We start from the raw sequence: 10305 nt of genomic DNA, 5'->3' as shown, positions 1-10305 counted from the left end.
GCCTATTTACATAATCTAAAACCACAAGTACCTAGATGAGACTCTGTAAAAAAAAAAAAAAAAAAAAAAAACAGGTAAAGTGGAGAAACGATAATCAGCAACTGACATTTCTGTGATACTGTTTGTTGTTGTTCGGCAGAAACATGAATAGATATCTGGAGAGAGTCCCTTTTACCATCAGCATGAGCAGCATATCCTGGAAACACAAGCTAACTTTTGAAGACAGAAGGAACCTCATATATAATTTGTTACAATGCCCTCATTTTATGGATAAGGAAACTGAAGGTCCAGTGAGAAGAAATGTTTCATCCATGTACAAATTCTCAAGGCAATGCCAGGCTGGAGCTTGTAAATGCAGACGCTGACGAGCAGAGCAGGAAGAGGATGGACTTACCATTAAAAGGGCCCCTAAGGTCCATAACTGAGCAGAGACTTTTAAGTAATTGAACTGTATGTGCAAATGGCAGCAATTTCACAAAGCAGAGCAGCAGGAAAAGGACGTAATTAAGGTAAAACAGGCAGACCAGATCATTTCTAAGAAAGACACTGGGCCAGGTGTGGTGGCTCACACCTGTAATCCCAGCATGTTGGGAGGCTGAGGTGGGCAGATCCCTTTGAGCTCAGGTGTTCGAGACCAGCCTGAGCAACATGGTGAAATCCCATCTCTACCAAAAATACAAAAATTAGCCAGGTGTGGTGGTGCATGCCGGCGATCCCAGCTGCTCGGGAGGCTGAGGTAGGAGCATCGGTTGAACCTGGATGTGGAGGTTGCAGTGAACAGATTACACCACTGAATTCCAACTTGGGTGACAGAGTGAGACCCCCATCTCAGAAACAAAAAACAAAACAAAAAAAGGCACCGCTGTTGTTGGAATCAAATATTAGATACTTTACATAGTTCATGAATGTGTTTTCCTGAAAAAAAAAATGCACCCATTTTAATTCATGCATATTTGAAAGCATGGGTTATGATAATATTAGTCAGATTAATAAGTCATATAAGTAAGATTAATTGGTGATGGCTTTAGTTTGCAAATTACTGGCACCACATAGGCAGCAAAATATAAAGACATTGCTGCAGTAATGGGCGTGCTGAGGCATCAGGAGCTTAAAAGAAGGGGCTGAAGAAAGCACGTATCTTCCAAGACATAAGTGTTTTCTTCAGCTCTGCCCAACTGCTCTTGCATTGAGTGTGGGTCTTTTTTAATGACTACGTCATCTAAATATGCCCTGCCACAGACCATTTTTCAGATCTTATGCAAATCTGTGGTCAATTCTGGAACTCCCCTTCTAATTACTGCCCAAATCAAAAATCTATTATAAGAAGACAGATCATTCATTGAGGTCATGTGTGGGCTGCTAGTTTGTGTATGTGTGTGTGAACACTTCAATTTAGTGAATCGATAGTTGTAGAATCTGAAGACATTGGCTTAAAAAAAGCATTGGTTGTTCATTTTTTTAAATTACATTATTTTTAAAACCATAAGAAAATGAAATATCCCCACTCCAAACTGCAAAAGCCAAAAAGCCTGTTCATTTCTTTAAGTCAGTGAGTTTCGAGGTTCTGCTTAATGGGGGCTGGTATTTCCCAAGTCAGGAGCAAAGGGGATTTCTGAGAATGAGTTATCATGAAAGTATCTGAATTGAAGTTGCCTGACGTGTGAATATAGAAACAATTGGTGGGACTTTACTATTGAACACAGTGCTGCAGAATTTACAGAAGAAAAAACCTCCTCTAAAGTAAATGTAAAAATGTAAAGGGAATTTTTGCTGAGGAGTTTCATAACTGAGAATCAAAAGAAGCAGAAAGGCTTAGGAAAAGGTGACCTGTCTAGAGAGAGATGCTCACGGGCTGGAATCATTTCTGAAAGATGGTAGTGCTGGGCTAGTCAGTATTTTGATTCAATGTGCTGATACCCAATTATATAACCTGCCAGGATCAGGGAGGCCTCTGTGACCTAGTATCACATTGCCAAGGGACTCTTTTGAATGTGCCCCACTTTTCCCCGCAACTTGATTCAGTAGTTAAAGTAAAACTGGACACTCAGGACTCAAGTTCCTAGCTCTGCCTTGATAATTTCAGTACATTTCCAGAGGGGAAATTTTATGTATATATACACAACTTCCAAACATCTCAAGGACAATGAGTAATCCAAAACAACACATCATCTAGAATAACATTAATATTGTACTTTTTAGCATTAGATTATGACAACTAAACAAATAAAAAATAAAATATGTAGGACTCTGAAGCAAAATAAAATACCCATACATTTTTTAAAAGCCACAAGATTAATCTACTTAAGGAAAAATATTGCTTTTAGTTAATTCTGTCCCCTTCATTTTATGAAGTAGACCACTGTAGGAGCTTGTACTTTGAGAATATATGTAATTTTCTCTATATTCTTGGGGTATCATATCTATGGATTCAGGTATGCCTAACTTTTACATAAAGGATGATTCAGAAAATATAATTTTAAAATAACTTTGTTTTTAAGAAACCAAATAATTATAAATGGCCTTAAATACAGATGGCCAGTTAAAGGAACTCTTATGAATCCTTCTGTGAAGTCAGAATCTCCTCCAGATTCTTTTTTCTCCCTGCAGATACATGGATTCTCTCAAAGCCTACTTCAGAGTACAGAATTTTTCTCTCTGCAGGCTCTGATGAAAATGCCACAGGGTGGAAGGTAGGGGAAAGGCTATTCACAGCACAGACTCAGTGGCTCTCCTCTGACACTGTTATCTCGGGCCACATAAACACCTGTGGGAAGCTAGCAGCCCAGATTACTCCAAACCTCATCAACCTCATATTGCTCTGGGTGCCTCTGGTTTGACCACTTCACTGAGGGGCTTCTGAAGCTGTGTAGCACATCGTACAGAGCCTGGCTCTGTCACCAGCCAAGGAGTTCTCATTCTTGCCTTCTCTCCCTTAGTACATTGCTGATGCCTCTGTTTTCTACCAAGTTGCCCAATCCCACTAAGGATGTGACACAAGAACAAGCCTCCTGCAAGAAAAGGGGATACTCTAGGCTGGGGCTTGGAGAGCCCTTTCTGTGCCTTAGCATCTCTCTCCTTTCCTGGGCTATAGATAGTGATCCTCCTGGTACTAACATCTTGAAATTCTACAGCTATTAGAGTATCCCAAATGCATATTTTCAATAAGTTGAATATTACTATGGGCTAGCTGTATTGCACTATTACCTCCATATCAAATGCCATTCATTCATTCTTTCACTCCATATATGTCTCTATGCAAAGTACTGCCCTGGCTGCAAGGAGGTTGGAGAGGAGCTGCAAGCATGAGTTACACAAAGACTGGGGCTTCATGAAGCCCACAGTTAAATGCCAAGTTTCAAACGCAGCACATGGATTACAGCTATTTTACTGTGGAATGGTTGAAGCAATGAAAAGTGTTCTGAAGATCAGAAATGAACAAGTGAGAAGGTTAAACCCAGGGCTCTGAGGGAAAAATAAGACTAGATAAGTATAAGGAATCAGCACAGAGTCTTATCAAAAATAAAAATATAAAATACCTGAATCAGCCCAGGCAATTAAGATATTGAGATAATTAATACACTTGAACATCTCCAAAGAAATCAAAATGGAAATAACTGGCAGGAAATGGAAGAAAGTGCCAAGCTCGTCAGTCAGACCTAGGCTGCTTCCTGTCTGTGTTAACTTCAGGCTCCATCTTGCCTCTGTGAGACTCAGTTTTCTCAATCATAAACTGAGAAGCAGAGTACCTTCCATGTTAAAAGTTCCAAAATTCTATGCAGTAGCTGACAAGTATACAAGCAAGTTAGAGCTACATTAGAAACCATTACGAATGAGCTGAGAAATAGGTGCTGGCGCCATCAGCAGCTGCAGCTGTGGACCGGAGGTGCCTCCTGTGAAATGGAGCAAGTGAGGGAGTAGGCAGCTCCCAGCCCAGCCTGGCTCCTGGGGGCTGGAGGGCTGCGTTCCTGCTCTTACCTCAGCAGCAAGTAAAGCTCTGTCTAGATGCATTCTCCTCACTGGCCCCAGGCACATGCCTGCTGCTCAGCTCCCTAGCTGCGGGACTGCCCAGCACAGAGCAGCGAAGTTCCCAGAGCAGCATGTGAGACCTGTTTTACGGGACGTCACCACAGACAGCTTAAGATCCAGTTCACTCCTAGTTTCTAGGTAAGACGGTGCGCAAACTGTCCCAGAAAGAGAGCCATCTACTATTTTGTTAAAAATATCCAAATAAGGAAATGCCACAACCTCTCTGGTGTCTGATATCCCCACTTTGTAACCTAAACCTTTTCTGATATGGTTAAAGGTCTCTGTTTCTTGGGCTATTCTCAGAGGAAATAATAGGAGCTCTTCAATACATAAAAATTCCTGGCCGGGCGCGGTGGCTCAAGCCTGTAATCCCAGCACTTTGGGAGGCCGAGGCGGGTGGATGACGAGGTCAAGAGATCGAGACCATCCTGGTCAACATGGTGAAACCCCGTCTATACTAAAAATACAAAAAAATTAGCTGGGCATGGTGGTGCGTGCCTGTAATCCCAGCGACTCAGGAGGCTGAGGCAGGAGAATTGCCTGAACCCAGGAGGCAGAGGTTGCGGTGAGCCGAGATGGCGCCATTGCACTCCAGCCTGGGTAACATGAGTGAAACTCCGTCAAAAAAAAAAAAAAAAAAAAAAAAAAATTCCATCACATGCTTTGGTTTCTTCTTGTTCTTTTAACCTGCTTTTTTAGGGCTAATTTTCCAAATCTTTCATAGTTTTCTTTGCAATCTTCTGGGTCTATGCCAACTTCCTTATAGAATGAATGTAGTAAGAATAGCAGTCATACAATGTAGAGGTGGACGGATCTTAGAGACCATCTGTCTGGCCACTCCCCTGTCACAGGGGCATGAAATGACACCCAAGTTAAAGGACATACCCAACATCGCAGAGCTTATTGGAGGCGTGGCTGGGACCTGAGTCCAGGACCCCTTATTTCTCTTCTTTCCTCTTTAATACATTTTAAACCCTAAGATAGAACTCTTCTCTTTAATTAAGACCTTCTCCACATAGAGTAAGAATAATGTCCCAAGATTTCAAATGTCTTACGAGTATAATTTCATGAATGTTTCTTGTATGTGAAGGGGAATTTATCTAGGTATGGCAAAAGCACTGTTCAGGTTTAGGCTACAAGTAACGTGCTGAATCACATACAAATATTGTGTACACTGGCGTCCTCTAGGTCAGGAAGACTCTTTCCTCCTTCATTCATCTATACATTTATTCTAATTTTTTCCCTTAAAGAGACAGCTCTCGCTATATTCCCCAGGCAGGAGTGCAGTGGCCATTCACAGGTGTGATCCCACTACTGATCAGCACAGGAGTTTTGACCTGCTCCATTTCTCATGTGAGCCAGTGCACCCACCCCTCCTTAAACAACCTGGTGGTCCCCTGCTCTGGTATTGATGCCGAACTTAGTGCTGACACCCAATTGGCATGGCACACTACAGCCCAGAACTCCTGGACTCAAGCGTTCTCCTGTCTCAGCCTCCGGAGTAGCTGGGACTACAGGCGTGCATCACCACACGTTGTTGTACATTGATTCTTGACCTTGCATTAAGGCCCTCCAGATTTCCTTAGCAACCAAAGAGCAAACCCAATTAAAACAACTCACCATGACATGAAATGTTCAAAAGACAAGACAGCCAAATTCATAGATCAACACTAAAATGACACCCTCAGACTGATCTCAACAGTCATCGTGGTTTCAGGCATCCTGTTCTCCTGGAGGCTGGGGAGAGTCAGTGAGCCCTTCCTCCTCTGAGCTTTGCTCCAGACCGCTGTAGTGTGGTCCCTGTTTCCATTCATCTCTCCCAGCAGATCAGGAGCTCACTGTGCTGCTTAGTGTCTGGCACATGTGAGGTCCTCAGTAAATGAGCTGTATACATGAACAAACCAATCCATAAACTAACGGTATACAGGACTTGAAAAGTCTCCTATCACCTTCTTTGAGGAGTTTAACAATATTATTGTGTATATACTTAGAAAATCCCATCCATTGAAAGGTACAAACACCTAAAACAAGGCTAATAAATGATTCAAGTTCACATGAAACCACTTTGCTGGAAAGACAACTTCAGTGGGTTAATTTGGGGTCTAAAGGGCAGCTGCTGTCCCGAGGTAGTCTGTGAAGCCGCACCTGCGCATGCTCCCTAGCCCTACCTTGCCAGCCAAAAATCATTTCTGTCTGAAATTACAGATCCTGAGGCTGGCTTCTCCACGCTGTTGTAATAAGCCCGCTGGCTGCTGGTAATGCTTGGCAGTGGGTCTCTATCCAACTCTGTAGGGCCTGCCTCTAAGCTGAGGGCTGCTGAGGTGTGAGGGAAAGGAACTGTGGAAACACAGCAGAGACTGAAAGAAGGGCAAACCTACCTGGGATGGACACGTGCGGTGTACCAAGGAGCACGCTGGATAATTAGGAGTAGGTGCTAGCATTTACCTGCATGTTATTTGCATATCACTATCTGGACTATGAAATTCATCTTCCAATCATTCTAAATGTCTGCCACTAAAAAAATTCAAACATTTGTAAATTTCTTCCTTCAACAGACATCTGTGAAATACCGACTATGTGCGAGGTCCTGTGTGAGATGCTGAGAACATGGAGAGGTGGCTCCGGCCTGCTGAGTGGGGAAGAGCCACAGTCACTAGAATACAGGGGGACTTTATAGATCCACAGGAAGAGGGAAAATATAGCTCTCCCCTGGAGAGCCAAAGGCGGCCCCCCCACTAGAGAAAGTGACATTTGACCTCGATTTCAACAGAGGAGTAGGAGATTGCTTAAAGGTCGGTCTTTTCTTCATTCATCTGAGAGTATTAGTCCACGTTCTTTCTATAGAAAGTCTATCTGTTTGGAGCCAGAGAAAAGGCAAATAGCCACAGAACAAATGAGAAGACCAGTTGGTCAATAATAGTCATTAACGTTGAGTGGTTAGCTCAGTGCTAAATGTTTTATATGCATTCACATTTAATTCTCACACAATCCTGTAGGGTATTACTATGATTCCCACTTTATTGATGAGGAAACTGAGGTTTAAATAACTGGCCCAAGGTCACGCAGCTATAAACTGGGAGAGCCTCCTGCCTTTCCTATCATTTCTGGCTATTGGATTCCTGTATCTCCTTGAGTTTCTCTGCCACCCTTTGGGTTACTCAAAAAGAAACCCCTAAAGGTCAAAGCTCTGACCTCATGTTAATTAGGGATACATATATTTCTGCAAGATTTTGCTTAGGACTGGGGCTCTTCCTAGGGTCTTTAGGGAAGCTAAATGCATCTTCTCTTCAGTTTCTCAGCATCTTTAAAGGAAGTATTAAGGAGAGCATGAATAAAACCAGGCTTGATCTTTTCTGCCTGTGCCCCACTGCCACTGGTGGAGAAAGGGGTTCTTTCTGCCAGTGGCCTCCACAACTCAGTCATCCACTCACATTTAATAATGCACTTACCTTGTCGTAGGTACTAGAGATACCAAGATAAACAGCAGAAAGTCCTTGCTCCTGAGGCGCACACAGTCCAGTAAAGGAAAATAGTCATGCAAATGCAAGGCTACACTAATACGAATATTTTAAAGATATTACTAGCATGAAGCTGCAGGAGCACAGAGAAGGAAGTGCAGTGGACCCCTGAACAACACAGGTTTGAATGGTGTGGGTCCAATTATACGTAATTTTCTTCAATAGGGTCAGCCCTCATTGCCCTCGGGTTCAGCATCTGCAGCCAAATGTGTATGGAAAATGCAAGTATTCACAGAATGCAAAACCCAGGGAGACCAGCGGCCAATTTCTCGTACATGCGGGTGCCACAGGGCTGACTGTGGGACTTGAGAATGTATGGATTTTAGTGCCGAGGGGGGTCCTGGAACTGATGCCCTGTGGATACCATGGGACTACTGTATTTAACTCTGCCTGGGAAGGGATGAGAAGGTTTTCCAGAGTAAGTGATGTTGCCCACTGAGCTAAGTCTTAGGGAACCAGGAGTTTTCCAAACAGACAACACAGAAAGTTCCAGGCAGAGAAAATAGCTCTGCAAAGTGCAAAGCAAAAGCACGCAGAGGAAACTGTGGCAGGTTGGGTGTAGCTAAAGGATGCAGGAGGAGAGACCTCCAGGATGAGAGGTTGAGGAGGTGGTGTCACCGTGGTGCTCGTCCTCACTAGCTCTTGTTTCCAGAGGCAAAACCTCAGTGATGCAGGCTACACTCCACTCACCACGTAATGTGAGTGCACACAACGAAATCATTCTGCCTAGACACCACTTTGGTTCGTTTGTGCGCACAAAGCTTTCTCCTTAGTCACTGTCTCCCATTTAGAAAATACTGCAAAGACAGGAGGGAACTGAACATGATAGGATTGGGAAAATAGGGGCCCTGGAGGGTGAAGTCACTCCCCAAAAGTCTCAAAGTGAGTCAGTAACTGGTCCGAAAAGAGAAGTAAGTGGAACCTCTGGAGTCTTAGTTTGGTCTAGCCAGTGCATGGGAAAAACACAAACCAATTAGCATTTGAGAAACCTAAAGTTTTGCATTTAAAAACCCTTGAGATGCATGGTCTGTGAAATATGCTTTACTTCTTAGATGCGTGGATCTGGGATACAGGGATACACCCACATAAAGGCATTCCAAAAGCGAATGCGCCTCTCTTCCTTTACGAAGTTAGGATCGTTATCTATTGTTTTAAAAATGAATGAACTAGGCAGTGACGTGGTATGGTGAAGTGCTGACTTTTCTGACTCAGCTGTTTTTTGCTGTGTGTCTTTGAATGTGTTACTGAAATCTTCCGAGCCTCAGTTTCTTCATCTATAAAGAAGGGGTGTTTATAATGCAACCACGGTGTTCATTTCATAGGGCAGCATTAGGATTAAGTGAGACAGAGTGTTTAAAATATACACAACAGTGCCTGGTGAATGAAGGGAGGAAGAGAGGAAGGGAGGAAGGAAAGAAGGAAAGAAGAGGGAAGGAAAAGAGGAAGTTAAAAGAAAATATAAAAGAACTAGAACTTTTGCAAAATTATCTTGGAAAACAAACCCCAATTTCTACTATAAATTGTAGGAAATATTGTGAAGTCACAACTTAAAAGCAACACTTAGTTGTGTGTATATTATGTGTTTTTGTGTGGGTGTAAATCTAGATCTCACATCCATGCTCTATGGTTTAATGTTCTTGGTCTGGCTTATTTTGGCTTTAATACCAAATTTCTTATTCAAAGCCCTTGAAGTCAGCTATTGCAGAACTGGTAGATGATACCAATCCAAAGTCAACAGCACTCAGCTCATGCTGAGTGGTGAAGGGGCTCCAGGCTTTGCCTTGCCTGAGATACTGACAGTGGAAAGTACCTTCTAACAGTTGAGGAAGTGTGGCCAGAGTGGAAAAATGTACAGTAATCTTAAGAAAAACCCAACCACATACACCATGAGCCATGAAAGGAGAAGAGATCTCTGGGCATCTGTGATGAGGATCACTGGGCAACATCCACTCCCTGTCAGAGGCACCAGGGCTCAGAGCTGGTTCTGCTATCCTGCACTACACTTCTACCTGTTTCTCTACTCTCCAGTCCTCCAGGCGTTTTCACCCTTGTAGGTTGAGCTGAAAACAGTGAGACAATGTGCAGCCGACATTTGTCTACTAGCAATGATAATGGAAGCTTCTATTTATTTTTAATAATGTGACCTCATTCTCAATAGGCTCCTTGGAGCTATTATTTTAGAATCTCTAATGACAAGCTCATTTGCAGAAAAAAAAAAAAAAACAAAAGGAGGAGTTACAGATAAATTGAGGCGGAAAATGTGTATTAATTTGATGGGCTATCTTTATCTTCATTTTTTTTTTGAAAGTTACACTTCAGTTGGTAAATATTTACCAATACCAACGTATAATGGAATATGTGTAACATTTCTTTTTCCAAAATTTTAAGTGGCCGAATAGCCTAATCTAATATCTTCATAGGTATTATTTTAAAGACTTTCCATCATAAAATCCTCAAGCATTTTATATTTATTTCTCAAATATGTTTGTTGTACCAGCAGAACTAACAAAGGAGAGTTGAGACCTCTTCCTTACAGAAAATGTGGAATTACAGACTGGGTGCAGTGGCTCATGCCTGTAATCCTAGTATTTTGGGAGGCCAAGGTGGGCAGATCACCTGTGGTCAGGAGTTCAAGACCAGCCTGGCCAACATGGTGAAACTCTGTCTCTATTAAAAAATACAAAAAAATTATCTGGGTGTGGTGGCATGTGCCTGTAATCCTAGCTACTCAGGAGGCTGGGGCAGGAGAATCACTTGAACC

At 42.6% G+C, this 10305-nt stretch overlaps 1 protein-coding gene across 4 annotated transcripts in view; it reads right to left on the bottom strand.

Annotated features, from left to right (window-relative positions):
- The window catches only part of LCP1 (lymphocyte cytosolic protein 1), a 79413-nt gene that overhangs the window by 35982 nt on the left and 33126 nt on the right, over positions 1–10305 (bottom strand). The window lies entirely within an intron of this gene.

Source organism: Cebus imitator, unplaced genomic scaffold (genome assembly GCF_001604975.1).
Source record: "Cebus imitator isolate Cc_AM_T3 unplaced genomic scaffold, Cebus_imitator-1.0 Scaffold94, whole genome shotgun sequence".
Classification (NCBI taxonomy): Eukaryota; Metazoa; Chordata; class Mammalia; order Primates; family Cebidae; genus Cebus; species Cebus imitator.
This window is presented reverse-complemented; position numbering and strand designations above follow the sequence as displayed.